We start from the raw sequence: 10,205 nt of genomic DNA on the forward strand, positions 1-10,205 counted from the left end.
CAACGGGGCCATTTGACTACAAGGCAGTCCAGAGAAAACAGTGGCCACAATCAGTATAATGAAGGGGTACTTCTCATCAAAGTAAGTGCATCTGGCATTGTTAATGCCTCGAGCAAACTTTCAGAAACTTTAGTAAACGAAAGAAAGAAGGGAGAATAACAAAATCGAGCTAGTCGTCATTGATTGCCACCTTTTTCAAGCTTTTTGTCTTCTTCACGACGCTTTCTTTCAGCCTCTTGAAGTTCTCGCTCGGCATCCTCCTCTTCCTCGATTTGGTCAAGATCATCGAATCCCTTGGTCGCAGCAATTGCCTTCACTACGGGATCTCTCAGCACAGAGATCAATCCACCACCAACCTTGTACTCTTCTTCATCACCAATCAAGAATAGCCGCTGATCAGGTCCTGATGCCATTGGAATGTCTACCGGTAATAGCTTCATAACATACTGCAAATAAAATTAATATATGCTCAAGTATATAGGAATGGGCCAAAAAAACAAAGAAAACCTTCAAGTTATTTCACTTTTCTAAAACAACCCTATTCTTTTATTGTATTCAAATATGCCTTTACCTTTTGATTTGAAATTGAACCCCAAAAGGCCCTTGTTTCAAATAAAAAGTTGATTAATGTTGAAAGTCTATTGAGCTATAAATTCAAGGTTAGGGTAACTTGGTTATACATTGAAGACTAAGGTGGCGTTTGGTACTTTCCCATGTTACGATTCTACCGGTATGTAATTCTTGAGAATATGATTGCTAAGATAACAAAACATTACAACATTTGGTACGAGGAAAATTCCTAGGAAAAGTGATACGTTTTAGAATACCAACCATGGGAGTCACTCTCCCACCAATTAAATTCCTTGGAAAGTGATTACTTTCCAATCTTCATCATATAAAATAAAACGGACTCCAAGTGCTTATCTGGGTAACAAATTAAAAGTACAAGGGCTTATCTATAGACAAAGTAGAAAAGGGTTCTTTAATCATTTTAGTACAGGGATATATCATCATTATCTCTATAATGGTCTATGTGCAATTCGCATTCTTCCATTTTATACCTGTTTTGTTTGTCATTTTTTTTCTTTCTTTTTTAGGTATTTGGACAAATTGGGACATAAAGGTTCATACCGCAAGAAAACAAAAGGGAGCCATGGAACTACAGCAGAAAGATTTTAAATGCTTCCAAGAAATATTAAGACATTAAATATTCAAATACAGAAGAATGGCAGAGAGAGACATATTCATCACTCATGAGTTCCCTCTCTATCATTCTCAGAAGAAAGATATAAGGTTCCCCCTAATAATTTACAAACAAATCTAGGCATATTCTCTCTATTAGGGAAAGATAAGATTCCCCACAAACACATACTTAAAATGTGGTACTAGCTAAAAATTTGAATTTTGAAGTTTTGCTATCCATCTCACTGTTGGATAACCAAGCAAGATGCTCTCTCTATCATATGAAGGTTTAAGGAAATAATCAAATTACAACTATAATTAAATGAGCTAGATAAAAATGTAACCATGAATTGATTAGTACTATCATATTTCTAAGGTAAAAATAAGGCGAGGGAAGTATTTTCCACAGCGCAAGTAAATTAGGAGGTTTACAATTATGTTATTTTATTATTTTAGTTGTTTAACTATTATTAGACATAAATAGGTGGCTAGGATTATTAGTTTTCTTTAAGGTTTAAATCCAGAATTAAGATCATAAGTTATCTTCTTCTATGTTTTCAGCTTGTATACTTCTTTTGATTGCTTTTTTTTTTTCCTTCTTAAACCACATCACTGAGAGTTCATGCGTAGTTAGCTCAAGAAATTAGGAAGGTTAGCAATTTAGAAGCAAACCTCGCCCTTGTTCTTCTAGACTTCAACGCTTACTAAACCCTTTCTCTCGGAACCTTGGATGGGGAAGATAAGAAAACACCGTTTTCATCTAAACTTTGGTTTTAAGTTCTTCAGTGTAATTCCACCACCAGACATCACATAAGCTCTTAAATCTGATCCTGTGAGCGGTGCACCCATAACCTCAAGAATCTGAGGAGATGTGTTAAGCATCCTCATGGCAATTCTATAAACTCGTCGGGATTTATTGTTAATCTTGAGCGAAGATACAAGCCCTGATGATAATGAATGACCATGAAACAGAAGATCTTAAGATACTATCATTTTCCTATAAAAAAATGCCAGACTCATCCATTCAGGCAAGAAGCAAAATAACCATACTCATGAATCCAATAGCAAGATAAGGGCATTTCAAAGAAGCAATGTTTACTTTTATTGGAGTGTAGAAACACATTAGTCGACAAAGAAATGTAATACCAAGAATACAATAAGACTACAGACAATGAAATAAGGTGAATTCAACGGCTAAAGTTTCATTATAATTTGTTATCCAAGAACATTCATACAAACTCCAAAACCAGAGAAAATCATCAGAATTTGTAAAACACTACTTTGAGTAAACTTATGTAAATAGTTTGTCCAAACTCACGACATTAAAATTGGTATATAAAAGGTTCATAGGTATCGAATGACAAATGTAGGGCTGTAGATGAGCCGAGTCAAGCTCGATTCGACTCAAAAGTTTAAATCTGAGCTCATCTTGACTCGAAAGCTCACGAGCTAAAATTTGTCAAGCTTAACTAGAATTCGAAAAAAAAAATTCTCAAAAAAACTTGAATTCGAAACAGGATCAGACTTAGCTCAATTAAAGCTCTAACTCTAGCTCAAATTTGAATCTTAATACATAAAAATCTTATGTTGTATTTAAAAAACGACAATAAATAAATGTTAATATTATTAATAATTTAATTTTAAAAATTAAAATATTATTTTTTGAGCTGCTAGCTTTTCGAGAGGGATCTCGTTCAGCTCAGCTCATTAAGAATGGAATTTGAGCTGAGTCCATTCAATTCAAGTATTGGTGGAGCTTTGACCGAAACAAATTCGAGTAACACAAGCTCTGTCTAGTCTCATTTACAGCCTAAACAAATGCAAGGACAACTCGCAATTAGCAACATTGATTAAGTGAATCAGTATGCAGAAACATCCATTGTGGTGTCAATGATTCAACCTCTAATCAATCCAAAACCCAAAAGCTAGTGCTCGCAGTTGGTGAATGAGCAAAAAACAACTTACAGCGAAAGAAACAATTGCAGTGGAAAGGGCGAGAAAGCCATACTTTGCCATTCCTTCAGAGAGACCAACAAAAGTGTTGGCAATACCGAACATAATCCTCCAAAGCATAGCACAAAGGAAAACTCCAACTCCAAACAGAAACAAGTAATTCCTCTTGAAAAAGGCATCGAAAATGCAAAGTGATTGCCTCCCGGTACTTGGACAAAGTGGAAGTGAAGACATCCGTAGGGATATGAAAAAAGGTTTTTGGCGAAATGGGTATTGAATTTGGAGGCTGAATTAGAGGGTTTAAAGGAAAATAACCTAAACCCAGGAGGGGAAAGGGAAATGAGTTGGGTTTTGGAATGTAAAGGTTTGAGAAAGGGTTAGTTCGGGAACGAAAAGGAAAATGGGAAAGAGCTGATTCAGCTGAATTTGAAGGGATTTGGTGGAACGGGTTGACTTGAAGACGGTTGAAATGAAGTTTGAGGAAAGCAGACACAATTCTTGAAGAAGAAGAAGAAAGCTTCCACATTTTCAAGTTCAGAGATTTTAGGTTCCAAGGACGCACAAACACTCGACAATCAAAATAAAGGAAGCTTACTTCACCTATTGGATTATCAAAAGAGAACGAAATTGCATTCTTGGAAAATCAGATCGGACGGACCGATTGAACGCAGGCTGAATGGTTGATTTAATAATATGGAGATGGAAAATTGATTAACTAAAGACATGTTAAGGTTGATGGAATATCCTCCAAGATCTTATATTTGGAAAATTCAGCTAAAATTTTATACAACATTTTTTTAATAATATGGAAAATTTAATTATTTAAATTAATAAATTATATTTTATAACTCAAATTTGATTTGTATTTTCTTCAAATCGAGTCGAATTTAAAAATTCAAATCGAGTAATTTTTTTGAATTTTTGCTTAATTTAATTATAAATATTTATAATATTTATATATTATTTTATTATAATTTAATGATTTTTGTGATCATACATAATACATAATATATATATATATATTTTCATATCATATATATTTTATATTTTTTCATATGTTATATACATATATACAATAGACTCGAACTTAAAAATCAATCCATTAATTAATATATTTTATAACTTGAACTTAATTTTTTTTATTCGAGTCAAATTTATAAAATTAAAACTTAAATCTATTTGAGTCAAATTCTATCAAATTAAATTTTGTCAAAAATACCATTTTTAAATCGAATCAAATTTTTCCACTAATAACATTTAGTTTATATTTTATTTTAATATCCCGCCATTAAAAAATAACAATAATATTAATATATCATAAAATAATATCATACATTTTATCGTTGACAAGATTAAAAAAACACTTAATTTTATTCTCTTATGTTTTAACGATGATGTATCAAATTTAAATCTAAATTAAATATTAATTTTTTTAAAATTAAATATTAAAATTGAACAAAAACAATAGTTTAGTGTTTAAATTTAGATATTAAACCCGTGATAATTTTTAACAATGCGATGAAAATTAAGTTGTTTTATTACTATATTTTACGCAAAATTGGACGTGTAAAATGACCCCTTTATTAAATATTTTGAGCTCGTTGAGCAAGATTGACCTAAAAATAATTTTTTTGTAAGGGAGGTCTCGTTAAAATACTTCCATATTCGTTGAAATACAAAAAAAATTTATCTCAACAAACATATTCGTTGAAATACAAAAAAAAAAAACATAAACTCTTCAGGGTTGCAAAGATTCTATCGAGGACTATAAACATCCAATCGAGGCTATAAAACTATATAACCAAGACCAAAAACCTAGGATACATAAACGTTTAAAGGACCTAAATACACCAAAAGGGATAACTACATGCCCGGCTGAAAGTACACCTAAGCTATACACATCCCTCAAAGAAACAAAGCCAGACAAAATATTCTAAGCCATCTGCTCAACTGGGAACTGTAATGATAAACTAAAATGCACTTCACTAGAGCTTTGGGTATTCATTTCATGATTTTTGTAGACCTAAGCTGATGCAGGTAGAAAAGCTCTTCCAGGTTGACGATTAGCCAAAGGCCCATGGCATCCAAGAAGCTGCAGATTCAAGTTCCACTTTAGCAAGTCAAAAACCATCAAGGGAAATTAATCCATCATTGGTGCAAGTAGGGGCGAGCAAAACTCGACATCAAAAGACCAAATCTTTCTATCAGACTCTCTTAACGCTAAAAAAATACTAAAAAATTCAAATGACGTCAATAAAAATTTTTGACTCACTCAACTCGATCGAATACTAACCCCGGATGGAAGCACTGTGTTCGAAAGAGAATCGGTTTTCTTAATTCTTACCTTTGCATTGACACCATCTGGCACAATCCTGTTCTCAGACCTCCACTTCAGATAATCAGCACGGTTGTACTTGGCAAAACCCCTGAAAATGGGAATGAAAAAATGACTGATTATAATCCATGGATATGTTCATTTATGTAATGTATATAAACACGTACAGAAAACACACATGCGCACACATTGATCTTTACTTTCGTCAAGCTAGAACTACGCCTGAAGCAATAAGAGGGTTCAACTCTTGAGCCTAAAGTGTGTTTTCTACCCTATGCTTTCACAAGCAGAGATTAACGGTATCTGTTGTCTAGTACAGACTAAGGAGTTTCAGAGTTGAATCTCTAAGAACCAAAATTCCATACCACTTCCTGCTAACGATAATCTTTTGCTGGCCGGGAAACTTGAATTTTGCTCGACGTAGGGCCTCCTGAGCATGATGGCTGTTGCTGTCCTTACAACGAACAGAAAGCAGGACCTGACCAATGTTAACTCTTGCACATGTTCCATGAGGTTTCCCAAAAGCACCCCTCATTCCAGTCTGAAGCCTATCAGCACCGGCACATGAAAGCATCTTGTTGATCCAAAGAACATGGTAGGGATGGACCCTAACCCTCAAATGAAAAGCGTCTTTCCCTGCGGATTTGGCCATGTATTTGTTGCAGGCGATTCGAGCAGCCTCCAGTGCCTCACTCGAGACATTCTCCTTCTCCCAACTGACCAGATGGACACAGCAAGGAAGCTCATCAACACCTTTTTTCTTCATTCCAACATCATAAATTCTGATCTTGGGTCCGGAACACCACGGCAGTATCGAGATTTCGGGTATGGCTTGTTCTTGATTTGTCGGTAACACCTCCAAGGTCCTACAGAGAAGGTTTTTAGCAAACCAAGTAACCAACACACTTTTACAAAATCAACAAGTTTAGATTCAAGTATGCCGCTAATCCTTGCACTTCAGCAAAATCTAAGATTGTCCATCTTCTTAAAAACAAAAGTTAAAAATCAAATCTTCTTCTCTTTATTCAAAAAATCTAGCTTAATCATTGACACAGGTAGTAATTTCTATAAAAAAATTGTTTATCATCAGATATTATTACCAAGTTCATAATAATAATAAGCAAATTTTAACAAATAAAATAGTAAATCTCAAACCTTAAGAACAATAAAAAAAATCCATATTAACATAAAATAAGGGTAAAGTATAGTAATGGTCACTGAACATTTCAGAAGCTTGCATTTAGGTCCCCCAACATTTAAAACTTGCAATACAGTCCCCCAACATTTATTCCGTTTGCAATATGGTCCCCCAACTTAAACCACAGTTAGAAAATTAGGATAAATATATAATGGTCATTGAACTTTTCAGTCACTTGAATTTAGGTCCCCCAACTTTTAAAACTTGCAAAACAATCATCAATTTCATTCTAAACCCCAATTTCCAAAGTAATTCAATTTTATTCTAAACCCTAAATTCCAAAATACTTAAATTAAATTCAATTATGTCAAAGTTATTATTATTTAATTTCATCTTATTTCATGTGATACGTATTTTTATATAAATAAATAGTATAATTCTTATCTGTTGAAGAAATTTTTTAATTAAAAAAAGTAGTTAGGATATAAAAGAGGTTGAAAATAATTCGAATTTTAAATTTATAAAATGTTATTTTGACGTATAAATAAAAGTGTAAACTACTCGGTTGACAACTTAACTATCTAGCCCTTTTTACTTTTGTCATCGATCTTTTAAATTTATCAATCATACCACATAATTATTTAACTGTTTCAACTAAGCCACTAGTCGTTACCAATTGATAAAAATGATGATGTGGCAGTTAAAAGGAATTGACATTATTATACATTCAGTCTTTATTATTTATATAATCAATTTGGTCCTAAATTAAATAAAATTTAATAAATTAATCATTTAATTAGGATCTGACATGTGTTAGCACATGATCATGACACGTGTCATTGGTGACACGTGTTACCACCTAATTATTTATATATGCTATCAATTTGGTCCTAAATTAAATAATATTAATAAATTAATCATTTAATCAGGATCTGACATGTGTTAACACATGATCATGATATGTGTTATTGGTGACACATGTCACCTCCTAATTAGAAGAAAATTAAGTTACAAAGAAGTAAAATTTGGGTCTTGGGCAAACTCAAACCTGAGTCACGCAAATGAAAGATATAGGGTGGAGCCACTAAGCTAACATCATCGTTTGTGTTAAGAGATATACAATAATACATATACTAATAGTATGACCAATGCCAGAAAAAAAAGAATATAATGTAAAATGGAAATAATGAGATTTGAACTTCGGCAAAAAATTTGAAAGCAATAAATGATGGGAAAATATATATTTTTACAATAAAAAATATTATATTTGATAAATTGTTTGATAGATTTAATATATTTTTTAAATATTAGTTGATACAATATTTTAAAAGAATAAATTTAAGATTTATATATTTTAAACTAAATTTAATAATTATATTTTCATATTTATAATTCATGATTATATAATCTTAAGTTGAGTATTTCTAATATAATTAATATTTTAATTTCTTATTAAAATAAAATATTTAAAAAATATAATGATTCATACATTAATATGAATTATTTTTTATTTATACATCTAAATATAAATATACATTTATATAAATATATTTTTATTCGTTGTGTCTGTGCCTTGAACTCTTTCTTCAAGCCTATATTACCTTAAATTGAAGTATTTTAGAATTTAATTGAAGTATTTTAGAATTTAAGGTTTAGAATAAAATTGAATTACTTGGAAATTGGGGTTTAGAATGAAATTGATGACTGTTTTGCAAGTTTTAAAAGTTGGGGGACCAAAATTCAAGTGACTGAAAAGTTCAATAACCGTTTATATAATTTATCCTAATTTTTTAACTGTGGTTTAAGTTGGGGGACCATATTGCAAACATAATAAATGTTGGGGGACTGTATTGCAAGTTTTAAATGTTGGAGACCTAAATGCAAGTTTCAGAAATGTTCAGTGACCATTACTATACTTTACCCTAAAAATAATTCCAAGGATATCAGAGAACATCAATTATCATAAGAATAATCATATAGCAGCGAAGATATCAAAAGAATAAATCTAATAGAAAGCAAGCACAGGAGAAAGGAAGCAACTTACTCCTCCCCATTTTGTATGTCGTCCAGTCCGGATGAGGTTTGAGAGCGCAAAATGAAAATTCCCAAGGCCTAGCCTTTCGCCCTCCACGTTTTATATGGAGTAATTCATTTCGTGTTCAACAAACCACCGCCCAAAACCCAGATAGTGTTAGAATCAAACTTAATGTCAACAATAAAGAATTGTGCAGAAGCTACAAGAAACACGTGGCAACATGTGACAATTATCAAGGCGGTGTCAACAAAAAAGAATTGTGCAGAGAGAAACATGTGGCAACACGTGACAATTATCAAAGATTCAAGGCGGCGAACAGGTGAATTTTACGGGATTGTCTCAGGAAAGGCGGGTTAATATACTGTTAATATACGGTGTTACTAGATACATTAAAAGATATTTAACAAATTCGGTTTAGCACTACCGGAAATGTTGACTAATAATAATGTAGTAAGTCTAAGTCATTAAGAAATATTAAAAAATTGTGCAACCGGCAAACTTAACTTGTCGGTTCGTATCGATCCAAATTAAAAATATGTCGATCCAAAACGATATAAGAGGTAAAACTATGACAAAACCGGTATTGAAATGATAAAACCGGTAAAGCGCTACCGGATACATTTAAAGTGTCGGTACTTTAATATAAGGATCGACACTTCGTGAATTTAAAATAGAAGCAGTTTTAAATCCTATAAAGTGTCGATACTTTTAAAAAATGTATCGATCCAAAACGATATACCAGGTAAAAATATGATAAAACCGGTATCAAATGATAAAACCGGTAAAACGTTACCGGATATATGAAAGTGTTGATACTTTATATAAGGATCGACACTTTGTGAATTTAAAAGAGAAGCAGTTTTAGCGCCTATAATGTGTCGATACTTTAAAAAAATATATTGATCCACAACGATATAACAGGTAAAAATATGATAAAACCGGTATCAAAATGATAAAACCGGTAAAACGATACCGGATATATTGAAAGTGTCGATACTTTCGTAAATACGTGTAATAAATTATCGACACTTTCAAAGAAATATGTAATTATCCATTCGAAAGTATCGACACCTGACATAAAAGTATCGACACTTTTGTATTTGTATCGATTAAATATAATAACATATCCGATGAAAATATAAAGGCCATATCTAAATATCCTCTGAAAATCGATAGAACGGACGAGTTTTTGAAATCGAAGCGTAATTGTTGCTGCATTTCAGAAGGCATTTCTAAAGCGATGTTTGTTTGTTTGTTGATGCAGTCGAATCGAAAAGTATGTTGTCGAAACCCTAGTTTTTATTATTACAGCAATCGAAAAATATGTTAGTAAAATTGCACCTCATTAGTTTGATAATTGAAATTATTTATGTATGTCCTCAGAAAAATGCGGAAACATACGAGAGTATTTGGAAAATTTGTTGAAGGCCTCTAATGTTCCGGACTTCGTTAGAAATAACCCTTTTTCATCGGATTAATTTCGTTTGTCGGTACATTATTTGAACATTCTTGTGTATGTATATTTTGGTGTGATTATATTGTGTGTATACTTTCATTAATTA

At 32.1% G+C, this 10,205-nt stretch overlaps 2 pseudogenes; both read right to left on the minus strand.

Annotated features, from left to right (window-relative positions):
- Positions 1 to 3,725, minus strand: LOC120186161 (annotated as a pseudogene).
- Positions 3,726 to 5,084: 1,359 nt separating this feature from the next.
- On the minus strand, positions 5,085 to 8,662 carry LOC120186151 (annotated as a pseudogene).
- Positions 8,663 to 10,205: the final 1,543 nt, after the last annotated feature.

Source organism: Hibiscus syriacus, unplaced genomic scaffold (genome assembly GCF_006381635.1).
Source record: "Hibiscus syriacus cultivar Baekdansim isolate YM2019G1 unplaced genomic scaffold, ASM638163v2 tig00113302_pilon, whole genome shotgun sequence".
In the NCBI taxonomy this organism is placed as follows: Eukaryota; Viridiplantae; Streptophyta; class Magnoliopsida; order Malvales; family Malvaceae; genus Hibiscus; species Hibiscus syriacus.